Source organism: Schistocerca serialis, chromosome 4 (genome assembly GCF_023864345.2).
Source record: "Schistocerca serialis cubense isolate TAMUIC-IGC-003099 chromosome 4, iqSchSeri2.2, whole genome shotgun sequence".
NCBI classification, from domain to species: Eukaryota; Metazoa; Arthropoda; class Insecta; order Orthoptera; family Acrididae; genus Schistocerca; species Schistocerca serialis.
This window is the reverse complement of record NC_064641.1, coordinates 575,242,248-575,248,120: the sequence shown is the minus strand read 5'-3', so window position 1 is coordinate 575,248,120 and position 5,873 is coordinate 575,242,248. Positions and strand designations below refer to the sequence as shown.

Genomic DNA, 5,873 nt, shown 5'->3' with positions numbered 1-5,873 from the left:
TCAAAATGATTGTTTTTCATATTTTTACGACACCTATCTACATTTGTATTTCCTTCAGAAACTAAATTGTTGTTTTATTAATTTAAGCAATCTTTATTAACAGTCTTTTATAAAATATCGATAAGTAAGGATTTATATTTGAAATGAAAACATGTATTTTGCGTGCTATATATAATAAGAAAAAAAGAAGACTTGCATTATTTGTGAGAAATAATGATGAATTTTACAAATACAAGATGTAGATATTTCAGATTGAATGAGAAAAAAAAATGACTCAGGCAACACTTTTTTATAACAATACGTAAACTTTTTTATTTCATTATTTATAAAATAAGTACAAGGTACGTTTTTGAATTCCATTACATTTCGTTTTCAATTTCCCTTTTACACAGTTTTTGTTTCAAAGTCATCATTGTGTATAGAGTTAGTTTGTTTCATTTCTAGGACGTTGTCCTCTTTTCATTTAACTTTTAATAGAAGTAGTCTTTGTTTTTATGCATTTGCCATGATGGTTGACTTGACCATTTTTACTTTTAAATGAGCTTTTTCTGGGCAATGATAAATGTGAACAAAGTTTCTACTACACACATCAAAAAAAGCTTGCATCATCTCAGTTCCCAGAACTTCTGAAGATAGATGTTGACTGTGGATATTGTATCACAGACGTAGTCCCTTTGACTGTTCAGAGATGTCGCTAAACCCGCCCAAAGATGTAAACAACCATGCATGAGCAGCCCCAATTAGACGGAGGGAGTCCGACAGCCGATGAGTTCCAGTCATTCCACCAGGAAGGAGGTTCAAATGGTTCAAATGGCTCTGAGCACTATGGGACTCAACTGCTGAGGTCATTAGTCCCCTAGAACTTAGAACTAGTTAAACCTAACTAACCTAAGGACATCACAAACATCCATGCCCGAGGCAGCATTCGAACCTGCGACCGGAGCGGTCTGGCGGTTCCAGACTGCAGCGCCTTTAACCTCACGGCCACTTCGGCCGGCCAGGAAGGAGGTACACGGCTCGTGTTGTCTGTAGTTCAACCATGCCTAGACTGTCAATACCGCGGTTCGATCGCGTCCGCCTTGTTATTTTGTGCCAGGAAGGGCTCTCAACACGGGAAGTGTCCAGGCGTCTCGGAGTGAACAAAAGCGATGTTATTCGGGCATGGAGGAGATACAAAGAGACAGGAACTGTCGATGACATTCCTCGCTCAGGCCGCCCAAGGGTTACTACTGCAGTGGATGACCGCTACCTACGGATTATGGCTTGGTGGAACCCTGACAGCAATGCCACCATGTTGAATAATGCTTTTCGTGCAGCCGCAGGACGTCGTGTTACAACTAAAACTGTGCCTAATAGACTGCATGATGCGCTACTTCATTCCCGACGTCCATGGTGAGGTCTGTCTTTGCAACCACGACACCATGTAGGTGTAGATGGGCCCAACAACATGCTGATTGGACCGTTCAGAATTGGCATCACATTCTCTTCACCACTGAGTGCAGCATACGCCTTCAACCAGACAATCGTTGGAGACGTCTTTGGAGGCAACTCGGTCAGGCTGAACGGCTCAGACACACTTTCCAGCGAGTGCAGCAAGGTGGAGGTTCCCTGTTGTGTTGGGGTGGCATTATGTGGGGCCGATGTACGCCACTGATGGTCATGGAAGGCGCCATAATGACTGTACATGAATGTCACCCTCCGACCGATAGTGCAACCATATCGGCAGCTTATTGCCGAGGCATGTGTCTTCATGGACGACAATTCGCGCCCCCATCGTGCACATCTTGTGAATGACTTCCTTCAGGATAATGACATCGCTCGACTAGAGTGGCCAGCATGTTCTCCAGACACGAACCCTATCGATCGTGCCTTGAATAGATTGAAAAGGGCTGTTTATGGACGATGTGGCCCACCAAACACTCTGAGGGATCTACGCCGAATCGCTGTTGAGGAGTGGGACAATCTGGACCAACTGTGCCTTGATGAACTTGTGAATAGTATGCTATGACGAATACAGCCATGCATCAGTGCAAGAGGACGTCCTGCTGCGTATTAGAGATACCGGTGTGTACAGTAATCTCGACCACCACCTCTGAAGGTCTCGCTGTATGGTAGTACAACACGCAATGTGTGGTTGTCATGACCGATAAAAAGGTCGAAAATGATGTTTGTTGATCTCTATTCTAATTTTCTGTACAGATTCCGGAACTCTCGGAACAGAGGTGATGCAAAACTTTTTTTGATGTGTGTGTATTAGAAAACGCAGATTTGATTATGGACTTGTAATTGACTTTTTTTTTCAAGTTAAAAAAGGGTAGTATTTGTGTTGTTTGTGTGCATCTGGTGAACGAGCTCGTATTTTTCGGCGGAATGGGGGAAATGTTTGCTCTTTGATTTCACTTGTTATTAACTAATCCAGTGGCGAGGGCATTGATAAAACACTGAACACAAACAACACGGCACTCAACACTGAAGGAAAACTTCACTGATGCACTTTGTCAGTTTTGCTGGGACGGCTGGTGGGCGGGGGGGGGGGGGGGGGGCGGTGCTGCAGCTTTGTGGGGGGGGGGCCTTGCCTTGGGCCGCCGTCCTCCCTCAAGCTGGGCTCCGTCCATGGTGGTCGGGCAGGCGGTGACGTCAGGGCTCTCTGAAACGCTGCATAGGGCGATTACGAAAATTCTGTTTTGTGCTTTTTGGATCTCATGGCTTTATTGTTTGCCTCCCATAAGTGCGAAAGGTATCCGATAACGTCTTTTTGGTTCTGTTCTATTACTGCATACACTGTTTGGCCCAAATCCATGTGGTGGTTTGTTTCTTTGATCTGGGGAATGATTTTATGTCTGAGACGGTTAATAATTCGATGTTTATCGGTTCTGGTGTACTTCTGTTTTTCTGTGCCAACATAGTTTTGCACACCTCTAATATTTGTTTACTTTTTCCACATTGGAAACCATGTTCCCAGGTGTCGTTTGGATTACAAATGTGACATTTTCGTGATAGTATGAGGTGAATTGCTGTTAAACTTTCATTTGTAGGTACAGTGTTGTTGAAAGCCTTGTAAGATGTTGATCTGGCATTCGTACTGAGTGCACCTTAGTGTAGATTGAGCCATACTTGTCTCCAATAGTGCTCGGGTTTCTTTAATTCTATCTTGTCCCGTTGCTCCTCTCCTCTCAATTCTGCATACAGCTTCTTGGTCGTTCTCGTTCTTGGATCTTCTGCTGTGTCTAATACTCAACCTTTTTGTACAAAGTATTCTCTCAGGTGTTTTAGTTTGTAGGGTATGGTTTTTATGTTCACTGGTGCTTTTTCTGAGCTGGCCGGTACGTATTTATCAGAGCGGCTGTCAGGCTGTTTTGGTTGTTCCCTGCTATGGTGTTCAAGCGGTGTATCAGCAGTGCGGCGCATTTTCTCTCGACGTCGTGGTTGCGTACCGTGCACGTGGAGCGCTGCACTTTGAATATTTTCCGACGCCAGAGGAGGTAATGTATTGCTACTTCAGTGGATCTTGCTATTTCCTTTGAGGGGTGGGGCACCTGCGAGAGGACCCATACTTTAGACAGAAGTTGCTCGTTAATGAGAATCGCCTTCTGGAATAGGTCCAGCTCTCTGTGGTCATTCGTTCTGGCGAGACCTCTAATTGTTTGCAACACTTCCCTCCAATTTTGTGCCATCATTTTCGTCAGGCACGAGTGTAGTTTCAGTCCTAGGCCCTTATGCATTTCGACAACTTTGTACCAGGTACTTCTCTCGTGTAGCTTTTCGCTGCCAATCGGTAATAGGGCAGTCTCGTTTTTAAATGATATTGCTGGCTTTCTCAGCGTGGTCCATTGATGGACTCTTCTCAGGTGATCAGCCGAGTGGTGGTGTCGTCTTGTCGCAACGTTTCGGTGAGTTTCGCACCCATCATTCTCAAGCGAGAATGATGGTTACAAAACTCACCGAAATGTTGCGACATGGCAACGCCACCACTCGGCTAATCATCGGAGAAGAGTTAATCAAATTTTTGTTCTTCTTTATTTTGGCTCCTGCTGATTGTCCGAATGGCTGAAGGAAGTAGTTTGTTTTGTTGAGGTCATCTTTGTCTCCCACAAGGAAACCGTCGTCGTCGGTGTACACATTCCATTTTAGCATAGTGCGACGTGATTCCTGGTGTGGTGTCGTCCATTTTTCTTAGCACAAGGCCCAGTGCGATGGTGGACAAACTCATCGAGAGGGCGGCATCCTTGCCTTACGATCTCTGTATTGGTTGGGTTTGAACCAGCGAACCCTGAACTGCAGTAAGTTGTCAATCTACTACGCTACCAATTGCGCTATACATCCAATGTGTATTTGTGTCTCAAGTGTAGCTATACAGTCCCTCGGAAAAACTTCAAAACTGATTATCTCCGGAAATTCGTGAAAAAAGTTATGAACAAACTATTTATCGGCACGTTTTAACCGTGTTTTACTACGGTACAGGAAGGAGCCTCAGCTATTTTCATACTGCGTGTTAACAGCGGGACAATCAAATCACAAAAGTGCAGAGGCCATGAATGAAAATAATTTTTGAAATAAAAACTATGTAGCTAAAGTGTGATTAAGAAAAATGTTGATGGCTGTTAATACATTTGAATATCTTAAAGTTTTATTTAACGTAACTTAGTAATAAAACACTTGTGGAAAATGAAAAAAGAACACTTTGACGCAAGTGACTAAAGAATGTCATACTTGCACAGGACACTACGAAAGGGCAGTTAACGCGATGATCAAATGCACAACGCTGCTTACAAACCAAGAGCCGCGTTATCAGTTGTGGAATAATCAAGCTTCGCAGCAGTTGTTCATCTCCAAAGCCAGTAGCAGCCAGTTGTCTCTGACTGTAACACTGTTAGCATCCCGCGACGGCGTGGACGTGAACCATTTGTGCAATTGACGGAGCTGGAACTGGTGCGGTCTGAGGGATGCTGGGTGGTTATACCACAGAATTGCGCTACACGTGCGGCGAGAGGTCGTTCTAGACGGCTGCAGGTCATCAGTGGTGGCTGTTCTTTCGGACATGTCCGAAAGGACATACACCATATCCATATAAGTATATAGATCTGGCAACACCGACCATGACCTTCTTCTTCTGTGCGGATGCACACATATTCCCCGAACACTTACGGGATTTGGTAAGAATGTCTTCCACGAGTAATGAGTGTGCTGGGGTGAGACACTACGAATGTAGTTTGTGGACATACAAGGTGAGAATGTGGGTCTCGCGGAAGGCGTGAGCGAGATAGTCCCTGCAGTCGCTCTATCCTCTGTGCCCTCGGTGGCTCAGATGGATAGAGCATCTGCCGTGTAAGCAGGAGATCCCGGGTTTGAGTCCCGGTCAGGGCGCATATTTTCACCTGTCCCCGTTGATATATATCAACGTCCATTTGCAGCTGAAGGTATTAATGTAATTCTAATTTCGTATTAGACACACCGTCGCTCCGGGTGTATCACCGAGGACCATTCACAACCATCTCCGTGAAGTAGGGCTACGATCCTGCATGCCTTAAGGCGTCTTCCACTCACAACCCAACATCGTGCAGCCCGTCTCCAGTTGTGTCGCGATAGGCGCTTATGGAAGGGCGAAAAAAGACTTATCTTCAAATGGGAGTCACTTCTGCCTTGGTGTCAATGATGATCATTTGCATGTGTGACATCATGCAGGTGAGTTCCAACCTCTGTAGTGTATATGAGAGTGGCATACAGGGACAACACATAATGTGCAGAGCCATATCATACAATGGCCATTCTATTGTGATAATTGTAGAGGAAACACTGTTCAGTGTACAATTCATCCAAAACAGTATTCAACGGATGTGCTACCGTTCATGCACCAACAAGGTGTTGTGGTTTTC

The 5,873-nt window shown here is 44.8% G+C and overlaps 1 non-coding gene across 1 annotated transcript; it reads left to right on the top strand.

The window, feature by feature from the left end:
• The first annotated feature begins 5,289 nt into the window (after positions 1-5,289).
• On the top strand, positions 5,290-5,364 carry Trnat-ugu (transfer RNA threonine (anticodon UGU)). The gene has a single exon. It is a non-coding gene; the product is annotated as a tRNA-Thr (tRNA).
• The last annotated feature ends 509 nt before the right edge of the window (positions 5,365-5,873 follow it).